Here is a 14,348-nt window from a genome sequence, read left to right as displayed (position 1 = left end):
TTATTTTAGTAATAATAATAGTAATAATTATATTACTACTAATAATAACAATAATAATAATAATATTAATTTTAGAAATGAGAACTACCTTCAAAGAGCTTTTCTAAAAAAAACTGCCCCAAACAGGGCTCGAACTCGAGACCTCTCACCCACCCGCAAACACCCTTAACCATTCTGCCATCCATGTTTTTCTGACTTATAAGGCAACCCAAACATATATATCTAGTATTTCTTTCATCTTAGTTCATCATCTTCTTCACCAAGTTTAAAATCAAATGGGGGCAAAAACTCAACAACAATCGAACGTGTTTTCATTTATGACTTGTAAACAACATGAAACAAAAAAAAATGTGTTCATGATATAAAAAAAATGAGAAAAAAAACACAAAAAATCCTACTGCTTGCTCGTAATTTAACTTAAAACATCAATTTAACTTAAAACATCAAAACAAGCTCTAATTTCTCCAAGAACAAAACTGTTGACTTTTGACAATTTAACTTTGACTCGCAAATTCGAATTCGTTATTAAGAATTGGAACATGAGATTTTGCAGGAAGTTTAAGTAAATGATTCCTAACAACTCTGCATTTTTAGTTTTTGAAATTTGTTTCGAATTTATGTTAGTGTATATTACTGTGAAGAACTCAAGAACTAAAAAATTGATTTTTAGATTAAGAGTGTTATAGGTTATGATTACAACATGAATTGTGTTGCAAATCATTCCTATAATCTTTATGGATCATCAAATTAACTGGAGATATCAAAACAAACTCGAATTTCATTCAAGAACACTTAGTTGACTTTTAAAACCAAAACTTTGACTCCAAAATTAGAGATTAATAGAAAGAATTGAGGATTGAAAACTTACAGATAGTTTAGATAGATGATTCCTAACAAGACTGTATTATTACATTTTGAAAATTCATTCTAAATCAAAATATGATGAAAAAGATAAATGTATAGAGTGTGGAGCTTATTTTCTGGGTTTTTCAGTTTTATTCAATCACTGAATGCAATAGACAATATATAGCAAAGGATTTCTGTTTTGAATTGTGATTGAAGCAGACTCATAACAAACTCTGATAGATACAAAAATCATATACAGTAGGGATGTGGATGTGAAACTGAATGGTACTAGTTCTTGATTCTTTTTTTATAATTAAATTAATATTAATAATTGATAATATATTAATAATAATTATTATTATATAAGTACTAATGATACAAAATTCATAAAAATGATAATAATAATACTATTAGTGTTAATAATAATAAATTGTATTAGTTTCTAATAATTTGTACGTTGTCACCCGTCTTACGACCCGGTTCCGGTTTCTCGAACGCATTTTCGTATGCTTAGAAAACTGATACCTTTTCATTTCGCGAATTGTACCTTTATTAATAATTAGACTTAAATTAATGGAAAACTAACCCACTCAAAGTGTAACTTAATCTTTTGAGTGTTTTGGTCATTTACTTCTATAAATCATAGTCTCGTTATTTATCAAAGCATATTTAATAATATTAAATCAAAACATTTTATGACTAATTTGATATTATTATTCATCACTTTGTAAAATAAAAATATATTTTCATTTAAAATATAAACTTGTACATACCGTATATAATGGAAATATTAATGTAATAATATAATATTTAGTTTTTCAAAACTAATAATAGTTCAAAAGTTTATTTTAAATTTGTTTAGAAAATCTTATAACACGTAACGTTTATACTTTAAACTTAATTTGATATAATTCATTTATGCGCCAACGTTTAGTTTAATTTCCTTAAACTTTCTAAATAATATATCTTAATATCGATCAAATCAAATAACAAGTGTTGCTATCGTTTACATAAATAATTTGTAATCAGATATGTATTTAATATACATAAACATGTTTTAAATACACATTGCAAGTTATTTAAATATATCTTAACAATTAATATTCAACTTACGTTATTTAACAAAGACATTTTAATAACCAAGTTATATTACATTGGAAAACGTTTTCGCACGTTTGTAAATAGATCAATCAAGTAATATGAAATTCAATTCTCCACTAACATTTGTCTGACACTAGATAAGTGATACTTTGTTTTCATTTGAAAATCACTTTATCATTTATTCCGAATACCGTTAAAAACAAACGATTTCTCAAATCAACGTGGACCTCATAACAGAGACTCGTAATCATAATTCAATGTATCTGATAATTCAATCATATGATATTATCTTTTAATTTCGTCAATAACTATATTAACTTATATTGAAACAAAATACGTTCATGTAAAGTATTATATGTCTAATACTTTGTTAACATTTTCAACTAATAAGTATATATTATATATACATATCAATATACACATAAATGTTCGTGAATCGTTGAGCATAGTCAAAGGGTAATTGATTACATGAATATAGATTTCAAAACTTTCGAGACTCAACATTACAGATTTTGCTTATCGTGTCGGAAACATATAAAGATTAAAGTTTAAATTTGATCAAAAATTTCTGGGTCATCACAGTACCTACCCGTTAAAGAAATTTCGTCCCAAAATTTGATCGAGGTCGTCATGCTAACTATAAAAATGTCTTCATGACGAATATGAGTCGATGAATAGAGTTATATCATCATTGAGTAATATAGATAAAACAATTTGATTACGTGAAGAGTATAAGGGAAGCTATCGCAGGAGAGTGAAATGAGTAACTGTATATTCATTTTAACCGATGACGTAGTTATGATTTGTTTCCGGATTTCATGGAATTTAAAGAAAATCTTTGCGATAAGATTTGATTCTTCGGCGATTAAGGAAATTTGGATCTTCTTTGATTAAATGCAATAATTTGTTGCGATCGCTCTGTCGGATATTTTACTATAAATCCATCCCCTTTGTTTCCTTATTTTCACAACTCACAACTTTTATTCTTTCTCCTCAATTCATACTTTAAAACATTCGTCAATATGCTCCATCCCGTTTTGATTCTTGATATACTCTTAACTTTCATATCTATCATTCTTCTTTTCCATCTACCGCCGGAAGAATCTATTCACTTATAATATACTCTGGGTTTTATAGTGTTCTTAGTTCTCCCGTGTTTTTATATTGCTATATGCATCGATATATACGGTTTATAAATTCTGGGTAGTTGTTGGGTTTTATATCTTTTCTTATATTTCGATGTCCCTACTTCTGTCTCCCCTAATCATTGTCATCCATTGTTAATGCTCTCTCCTATTTGCTGCGATTTATACCCCAATTTCTATTTCAGAGTTTTGTCCTTTCGTTTCTTCTTCTTGTGATTAAGCACCGCTTGTAATGGTCCAGAATTTGCAGATATGAATTTCGGAATGAACATTGTTAATGTTCTAAGAAGAAAATCGTAATGGTACGATCTTAATTTGATATATTACCAGAATATCCGGAAAGATAGAACTATCAAGAAGATATGTTCTTAATATGTTTAGAGATTGGGTAGAATGTAAGAGTTGTGTAAATGGCACATGATGACGATATGTTCTGTGAATTATCACGTTCCATTAGAAACTCAGCATGAATTACTGTAATATAATCACGTTGATCAAATGTCATTATATTATACTAACTCATGCTTCAGTTCCCAACACTACTTCAAAATCATTTATATTTTCTACTCGAAGGTTTTAGAATTTAGAAACTAAAATAGTTTCTTTTATGATGTAACACAGATAACACGAAGAGATAACCAATTTCGGATAAGAAGAGTTTTGAAAATATCCTCAGAAATATCAAAGATATTTATGATGATATTTTCATAATTTCTAAGATCGAAGGTTGATGAAGAAAGATTTTCCACAAGATTTAATATGAGTATAGAGCAATGTTTTCTCTAAAGATTTCATTGATACAGAATTATCTGGATTCTTTGAATATAGGGTTTGGTCCTTGTATTTGTCCTTGGCCTCCTTCATGGTTAGCTCAATCCGTTTTCCAGTTCCAACTTTTCTGAGCTTTTCCAACATGCTATTCTTTATTATCAAACTTCTGGCTGTTAAGATCGTTTACAGTTTTTACTGCTTCATTCAGCTTTTTCAACATTTCGAGTATTGATTCGTAGACTGGGTGCTTTTCATAATTTCAGAATGGAAGGTCATAATTCTAAGAGATAAAGGTTATATGTATACCTATAACTGTTGTTGTAGAATTGTTGCGGGATTCAAAATACTGATTGCTGATTCCCGATAATTGGTATGACAATACTCGTTACAAGATGCAGACGAATATATGATAAGGTTTTAATGAACAGATATAATGGTTCTTCGAAGGGACTTAAGACAACGTGTAATGAAGTTGCTGGTAAGTTTACTGCTAATGTGGCGGAATATAAAAGGTTCCCTAACAATGATGGCGAAAGGCATATTTATATATCAAGGCTACAATAAGGCTAATCCGAATGAAAGTCGAAGTTGACTTGCTGGAGCTGTGACAAAATTTTCTAATTGGGAAAGAGATTGCAAAGTTATTTTCGGCAATAACAACGTTAAAGGAATTAGCACAGCTACGTGTTAAATGTTTACTCAGTTTTCGAGAGTTTTCAGGTGCATAACTATACGCATCAATCTTTTCTTCCGTAGACGAAGTGCGGTTGGTTCATCCTCTCAATTGAGGTGTTTTCAATAAATATGAAATGTTTGAACGCAGATTGGAATCGTCAAGATACAAATGAGGTTTAAGATGAAATCAAGTGGCAACTTGAAGAATTGTTTAGTTTCATAGGTTATAATCAATATTTTAATTCATTATAATTGTCCAATGTTTTTAGTCCACAGTCGATAGTCCACAGTTAACAATCCACTGATTCATATATAGTTTAATATATAATATTCGAATTAATTAATATGTATCATGACCCGTATACGTCTCAGACTCGATCACAACTCAAACTATATATATTATTATAGAATCAACCTCGACCCTGTATAGCTAACTCCCGCATTACTGCATATAGAGTGTCTATGGTTACTCCAAATAATATATATAGATGCGTCGATATGATATGTCAAAACCTTGTATACGTGTCCCGATATTTAAAGTGCGTAAAATAAATAACAGAAATTAAATGACGATAAATAAAGTGCGTAAAGTAAATAACAGAAATTAAATGACGATAAATAAAGTGCGTAAAGTAAATAACAGAAATTAAATGACGATAAATAAAATTGCGATAATGTAAATTGCGATAATTAAATTGCGATAAATAAAGTGTAATCAGTTAGCTGGGAACAATTAGTTAGGAACAGTTAGCGTGGATTCTTAACAAAATTTCTCATAGTTAATTTGTTTGTTTCTAACAAATTTTATTTTGTCCAATGTTTTCTTCATTATGCCACTTGTTGGATTATGATAAATCAAAATCCAAATATGAAATTGGATGAATGTGGTTATTCTGTGGTGAACGGATTTGTATATCGGTGGACATAAGTAGGATAGTAAATGACTGTTGAATTAGATTCAAAGAATGTACAGTGTAACTTATTAATGTGAAATCTAAATATTCCTCGGGTATTACCTACCCGTTAAAATATTTTCACCATTAACAGTTTGTACATAAGAATTTTTTTTTTTTTAATTACAATCTTTATGAAAATATATATACATATATATCTTCTTCAGATGTAATCATGGATTTAATGAGTCAATATGATATTAAACTCATTTGATTTACCGTTGGAACAAGAATATATAATCTCTAAAACATTAGAGATTACATAATCATAATGTCGAACGAAGATAAATGATGTAGAACGATAAGTAGAACGATAATTATACTTAAGGTATAGAATGAGATGTCGAGGCATGGGTTGTTGATGGCACTGGTGTTGTTATTGATGGTACTGTTGGTGCTGGTGATGTTGTTGAAGCTGGTAATTTTTGCACCATATTCTCCAGATTGATTACTCGAGCGCGAAGTTCATTGACTTCTTCTATTATTCCGGGATGATTGTCGGTCGGTACGAGTGGATGAATAAGGTTTAGAATTTTAGATAGAATACAATCGTGGTGAGATATTTGGGAAATGGGGGTGAAAATTGTGTTTCAGACTGGTTCGCCGGTAAGTGCTTCAGGTTCATTGCCAAGAGGTAAATTCGGTTGGTGGGTGGAAAGGATCGCCTTCCTCTCGTCTCCATCGGTTAAGTCGAATACGAACCCATCAGATGAATTGGGGATGATTGATTGGTTGATTCATTCTGGTGACGTTGCCTCTAGAGCTTAGGTGAACATCCGTGTCGGAATAGTTGTCGGAATAACTATCGGATTAGCTATCGAAGTCTGAGGGACTCGAACTGGTTGAGGGATTCATCTCGTATGATCAGATAAAGTATTTTCGATAAGAAATAGATTATAGGATGTAGATTAGTACCCTGCAATACATAATTCACATATGCGTATACAATACTAAAATCCCATATGTTACGGCGGAATCTACGGAAGTTGTCAGACAAAGTCTACAGTACAAGATATGCTAAGATATGAATTAGCAGATACGCTAAGATACGAATTTTGTCTATACACTATTCATACAATCTTTGCAGTAAGATGTGTCTAGACTAAGAATGATAAGCAGGTAATTTCCTAAGGATGATAAATAGATGATTTTTGACAAAAAATGATAAGCAAAACTTTTGACATGCAGACACGGTCGAAGTCCAGACTCACTATTGCATCCTAACGACTATCAGTTAGACTCACTAATGCAAGACCTGGTTCGCTAAGACCACCTCTCTGATACCAACTCTAACGACCCGTCCTAATCCACAAGGACGAATACATTACATTTGGTTACATTGCGAGGTACTAGACCTCTATATGATACATTTTACAAACATTGCATTCGTTTTTGAAAAGACAATCTTTCATTACATCGAAAGTTGACGGCATGCATACCATTTTATAATATATCTAACTATAATTGACTTAATAATAATCTTGATGAACTCAACGACTCGAATGCAACGTCTTTTGAAATATGTCCTGAATGACTCCAAGTAATGTCTCTAAAATGAGCAAGTGCACAGCGGAAGATTTCTTTCATACCTGAGAATAAACATGCTTTAAAGTGTCAACCAAAAGGTTGGTGAGTTCATTAGTTTAACATAAATAATCCTTTCCTAATTTTAATAGATCACAAGATTTCATACTTCCATTTCTCATAATCATACGTCCCATGCATAGAGACAAAAATATCATTCATATGGATTGAACACCTGGTAACCGACATTCACATTATGTATATAAGAATATCCCCATCATTCCGGGATCCTCCTTCGGACATGATATAAATTTTGAAGTACTAAAGCATCCGGTACTTTGGATGGGGCTTGATGGGCCCGATAGATCTATCTTTAGAGTTCGCGTCAATTAGGGTGTCTGTTCCCTAATTCTTAGATTACCAGACTTAATAAAAAGGGGCATATTCGATTTCGATCATTCAACCATATAATATAGTTTCGATTACTTGTGTCTATTTCGTAAAACATTTATAAAAGCGCATGCATTCTCAGTCCCAAAAATATATATTGCAAAATCATTTAAAAAGGGAGTGATGAAACTCACTATAATGTATTTTGTAGTAAAAATACATATGACGACATTGAACAATGCAGGGTTGGCCTCGGATTCACGAACCTATATCAAGTATTAACACATTATAGTATAAATCAATTAAGTTTATATATTTGTTATGTATTAATTATTCTTATAATATATTATGATACTTATTTGATATTTAATTAATGTTATATCAATAATATTAGTTGAAACATAATTTTTATGTAATATTAGTATATTTTATGTTATAATATATTTACATATATATCTTTTGTTTTACAAAATTAATAATCGTAGAAATACCTGACTAAGGGTAATAATAATAATACTAATAGTATGATACTAGTAATAATAATGATAATAATGATTATCATACTTATATGGTGATAATAATATTTATAATACTAATAATAACAATCATAATAACAATACTATTAAATGATCATAAATTCTTATTTTAGTAATAATAATAGTAATAATTATATTACTACTAATAATAACAATAATAATAATAATATTAATTTTAGAAATGAGAACTACCTTCAAAGAGCTTTTCTAAAAAAAACTGCCCCAAACAGGGCTCGAACTCGAGACCTCTCACCTACTCGCAAACACCCTTAACCATTCTGCCATCCATGTTTTTCTGACTTATAAGGCAACCCAAACATATATATCTAGTATTTCTTTCATCTTAGTTCATCATCTTCTTCACCAAGTTTAAAATCAAACGGGGCCAAAAACTCAACAACAATCGAACGGATTTTCATTTATGACTTGTAAACAACATGAAACAAAAAAAAAATGTGTTTATGATATAAAAAAAATGAGAAAAAAAAACAAAAAATCCTACTGCTTGCTAGTAGTTAGAAATTTTTTTTTTTTTTTTCAATTTTGAGTTCGTTTTGGACAATCTTTACAACATGAAACATGTTTCAAATCATTCCTAAAATCTATCAAAATCATCAATTTAACTTAAAACATCAAAACAAGCTCTAATTTCTCCAAGAACAAAACAGTTGACTTTTGACAATTTAACTTTGACTCGCAAATTCGAATTCGTTATTAAGAATTGGAACTTGAGATTTTGTAGGAAGTTTAAGTAAATGATTCCTAACAACTCTGCATTTTTAGTTTTTGAAATTTGTTTCGAATTTACGTTAGTGTATATTACTGTGAAGAACTCAAGAACTCAAAAATTGATTTTTAGATTAAGAGTGTTATAGGTTATGATTACAACATGAATTGTGTTGCAAATCATTCCTATAATCTTTATGGATCATCAAATTAACTGGAGATATCAAAACAAACTCGAATTTGATTCAAGAACACTTAGTTGACTTTTAAAACCAAAACTTTGACTCCAAAATTAGAGATTAATAGAAAGAATTGAGGATTGAAAACTTACAGATAGTTTAGATAGATGATTCCTAACAAGACTGTATTATTATATTTTGAAAATTCATTCAAAATCAAAATATGATGAAAAAGATAAATGTACAGAGTGTGGAGCTTATTTTCTGGGTTTTTCAGTTTTATTCAATCACTGAATGCAATAGACAATATATAGCAAAGGATTTCTATTTTGAATTGTGATTGAAGCAGACTCATAACAAACTCCGACCGATACAAAAATCATATACAGTAGGGATGTGGATGTGAAGCTGAATGGTACTAGTTCTTGATTCTTTTTTTTTATAATTAAATTAATATTAATAATTGATAATATATTAATAATTATTATTATTATATAAGTACTAATGATACAAAATTCATAAAAATGATAATAATAATACTATTAGTGTTAATAATAATAAATTGTATTAGTTTCTAATAATTTGTACGTTGTCACCCGGCTTACGTCCCGGTTCCGGTTTCTCGAACGCATTTTCGTATGCTTAGAAAACTGATACCTTTTCATTTCGCGAATTGTACCTTTATTAATAATTAGACTTAAATTATTGGAAAACTAACCCACTCAAAGTGTAACTTAATCTTTTGAGTGTTTTGGTCATTTAATTCTATAAATCATAGTCTCGTTATTTATCAAAGCATATTTAATAATATTAAATCAAAACGTTTTATGACTAATTTGATATTATTATTCATCACTTTGTAAAATAAAAATATATTTTCATTTAAAATATAAACTTGTACATACCGTATATAATGGAAATATTAATGTAATAATATAATATTTAGTTTTTCAAAACTAATAATAGTTCAAAAGTTTATTTTAAATTCGTTTAGAAAATCTTATAACACGTAACGTTTATACTTTAAACTTAATTTGATAGAATTCATTTATGCGCCAACGTTTAGTTTAATTTCCTTAAACTTTCTAAATAATATATCTTAATATCGATCAAATCAAATAACAAGTGTTGCTATCGTTTACATAAATAATTTGTAATCAGATATGTATTTAATATACATAAACACGTTTTAAATACACGTTGCAAGTTATTTAAATATATCTTAACAATTAATATTCAACTTACGTTATTTAACAAAGACATTTTAATAACCAAGTTATATTACATTGGAAAACGTTTTCGCACGTTTGTAAATAGATCAATCAACTAATATGAAATTCAATTCTCCACTAACATTTGTCTGACACTAGATAAGTGATACTTTGTTTTCATTTGAAAATCACTTTATCATTTATTAAGAATACCGTTAAAAACAAACGATTTCTCAAATCAACGTGGACCTCATAATAGAGACTCGTAATCATAATTCAATGTATCTGATAATTCAATCATATGATATTATCTTTTAATTTCGTCAATAACTATATTAACTTATGTTGAAACAAAATACGTTCATGTAAAGTATTATATGTCTAATACTTTGTTAACGTTTTCAACTAATAAGTATATATTATATATACATATCAATATACACATAAATGTTTGTGAATCGTTGAGCATAGTCAAAGGGTAATTGATTACATGAATATAGATTTCAAAACTTTCGAGACTCAACATTACACATTTTGCTTATCGTGTCGGAAACATATAAAGATTAAAGTTTAAATTTGATCGGAAATTTCCGGGTCATCACAGCAGAAACCATAGAAAACCGTAAATGGCCTTAATCATCGAAAGTTTGATGATAAAGTATAGTATGTTGGAAAAGCTCAGAAAAGTTGAAACTGGAAAACGAATTGAGTTAACCACGAAGGAGACCAAGGACAAATACAAGGACCATACCCTATATTCAAAGAATTCAGATAATTATGGATCTGTTGAAAATCTTTAGAGAATATCTTGCTCCGAAGTCATGTTAAAATTTTGCGAAAAATCTTTCTCCATCAACCATCGAACTTAGAAATTCCAAAATATCATCATCAGTATCTTCGATATTTCTGAGGATATTTTCATAAATATTCTCGTCCGAAATTATATACCTCTCCGTGCTTCCTGTGTATCATTATATTGGAAACATTCAAGAGAAAATTTAGTACCGAAAATCAGATTATGCGAAACTATGAAGAAAGCCGTGGATAAATCACAAAGAATAAGTTTGAATTCAAAGAATCCAAATAATTCAATGCCTGCTGAAGTCTTTAGCGAATATCTTGCTCCTTACTCTAAACCCTTGAGGACAATAGTTTTCGTCATCCTCTGATCTTAAATATTCAAAGATATTATTGTATCTTTCATTTTAAATATCCTCGATATTTCTGAATATATTTTCATAACTAATCTTATCTGAAATCATTTATCTCTTTGAACTATCAGTGTTACATCATATGAGAAACTATTAGTTTCTATATTCTGTGAACTTTCGAACTTAAAATATGAATGTTATTGAAGTAATGTTGGGAATTGATGCATGAGTTAGTATAATATAATGACACTTGATCAACGTGATTATATTACAGTAAGTCATGCTGAGTTTCTAATGGGATGTGATGATTCACAGATCATAACGTCATCATGTGCCATGTTACATAACTCTGTCATTCTGCTTAACTTTTGAACATATCAAGAAAGTATATTCTTGATAGTTCCATTCTCAGTGAATCTAGTAATTTGACAAGTTAAATCGTGCTATTACGTTCTCTCTTGCTTAGAACATTACGTTAATTCGAAACTCCATACCTACAAATTCTGAACCATTACTTGCGAAAAGAAAACAAAAGCATGAAGCTCTGAAATAGAAAATGGGTATAAATCGCAGCAAATAAGAGAGAGCAATAACCGTGAATGACAATGATTATATAAGACGGGAGCAGGGACTCCGAAATATAAAGGAGAATTTAAAGGCTGATAACAACATATAAATTACAAACCGTGTATATCAATGTTTATCGCAACATAAAGACACGGGAGAATTAAAAACACTATAACCCCAATGGTGATGTAGAAGAAAACAGATTCCTCCGATGAAAGTTGGAAAAGGAGAATGATTGTTGTGATAGTAAGGATAAGGACAAGGATTAGAACTGGATTAAGCATTTTCACAATTTTTTGGAGGTATGAACTAAGAAAGAAAGTATAGGAATGGTAAGAATAACGGAACGGAAGAGTTTGATTTATAATAGAAATATCAGACGGAGTAATCGAGGCAGATCACCGTATTTAATTATAAAGATCTTAATTTCCTTACTCGCCGAAGAATCAATCTTTTTATATTTCGAAGATTTTCTTTAAATCCCTTGAATTCCGGAATTCAACCCTAACTCTGCCAAAAGTTAAGACGAATCTTTACTTTTCCTATTTTAATCTTTTGTGATAGCTTCACTCGTACGCTTCGAATAATCGAATTATTTTATCCAGGTTACCCCCTGTGATAAAATTCTATTTATCAACTCATATTTGCCATGAAAACATTTTATTGTTAGCCATGACAACCTCACTCAAATTTCGAGACGAAATTTCTTTAACGGGTAGGTACTGTAGTGACCCGAGAAATTCCCGACCAAATTTAAACTTGAATCTTTATATAAATTTGACACGATAAGCAAAGCATGTAATGTTGAATCTCTAAGTTCTTGAACTGTTTACATGAAACTGTTTGACCTTTGACTACTCCTGACGATTCACGAATCTTTAATAGTATCTAGGAATATAAAAATAAATAAGTATATATATAAATAATTATATTAGTATTAATGAACTATTAAGTAATTTAGTTATTTTGAAAGATAACATTAAATAACTAATGATGGTTATTTGGAATATAGATAGTATATTGTATATAAATGGTTCAAACATATTTTGCTAACGTTATCAAAATATGATGGTTATTTGAATCTTTATATAAATTTTACACGATAAGCAAAGCCTGTAATGTTGAATCTCTAAGTTCTTGAACTGTTTACATGAAACTGTTTGACCTTTGACTACTCCTGACGATTCACGAATCTTTAATAGTATCTAGGAATGTAAAAATAAATAAGTATATATATAAATAATTATATTAGTATTAATGAACTATTAAGTAATTTAGTTATTTTGAAAGATAACATTAAATAACTAATGATGGTTATTTGGAATATAGATAGTATATTGTATATAAATGGTTCAAACATATTTTGCTAACGTTATCAAAATATTAAATGTATAATGTTATACTTTGTAGTTAATTGTTTAATATAAATATAATTAATCATCTACTTTACATTTAAAACATAATTATATATAATAGTTCAAACATAAATATGATTTCTATACATAACAATTACTATAATGTATATTGTTAAAATGTATAAATATTAAATATAAATAAGGTATACTATATAGATATCAAATATTACATAATTACTAAAATATAATATTAATGTATATAGTTACAAGTTATAGTTATTAGACTAAAAATTGTTATTATTATTAGTTTCATTATTATTGTTAATATTAATATTATGTATTTATGTTTGTACTATCAATATTAGCAAGTTCCTTTAAATAATTATTAAGCGGTTATGGATATAATTAGATATACATAAATACAAATACAAATATATTATACTCTTAAATACAGTTATATATTTTATAAATACATATAAAAGATATTTAGATATATAATACTGACATATACATATATAAAAACATATAAATTTGTATTATGTTTCCATCACAATCCTACTGATTTAAATATTCGTTTTCTGTCCTTAAAGTTGTAACAACCCCGATTGAATTATCAGATAACATCAAATTTAATTATCAATCAAATTTTTTATTTATTTATTTGTTCCTGAGTAAAAATTTCTGGTCGAACAGTTATTATTATTTAACAAATGATTTATTTACTGATATTGATCAAAACCCTCAGATATTCCATCATCAATATCAGATATAATATATAAATAATGATATAAACCGCGTGATTTTTTTTTATTTCATTATCATCTCTCTTTTTCCTTCTTTTCTCTCTGCCTGTCAACCTGCAGTTGACACCATCCCTTTTACAAATCAAACATGAGCAAATTCTGTTGGCTACTTCAAATGTTAGATTAATACAATCATCTTTTATAAATCATTGCTAACTATACAGTAAAGGAAATCAAAAACCCAGTTGGATATTTCTCTCGCCATACACAATTATGCCATATCTCGAAATCAATTCATATTTCAAAAACTAATAATGCAGAGTTCTTAGGAATCACCCATTTAAACTTTCTGTAAGTTTTCATTCATTAATTCCTTAAATTATGTATCAATTTCGAAGTCAAAGTTAATTACAAAAAAGTCAACTTTATGTTCATCATCAAATTTGTTTCGGTTTTAATGTTTTTGTTGAAATTA

The sequence above is a fragment of the Rutidosis leptorrhynchoides genome, chromosome 1 (assembly GCF_046630445.1).
Source record: "Rutidosis leptorrhynchoides isolate AG116_Rl617_1_P2 chromosome 1, CSIRO_AGI_Rlap_v1, whole genome shotgun sequence".
Classification (NCBI taxonomy): Eukaryota; Viridiplantae; Streptophyta; class Magnoliopsida; order Asterales; family Asteraceae; genus Rutidosis; species Rutidosis leptorrhynchoides.
The sequence above is the reverse complement of the archived record's forward strand: the minus strand, read 5'-3'. Positions refer to the sequence as shown.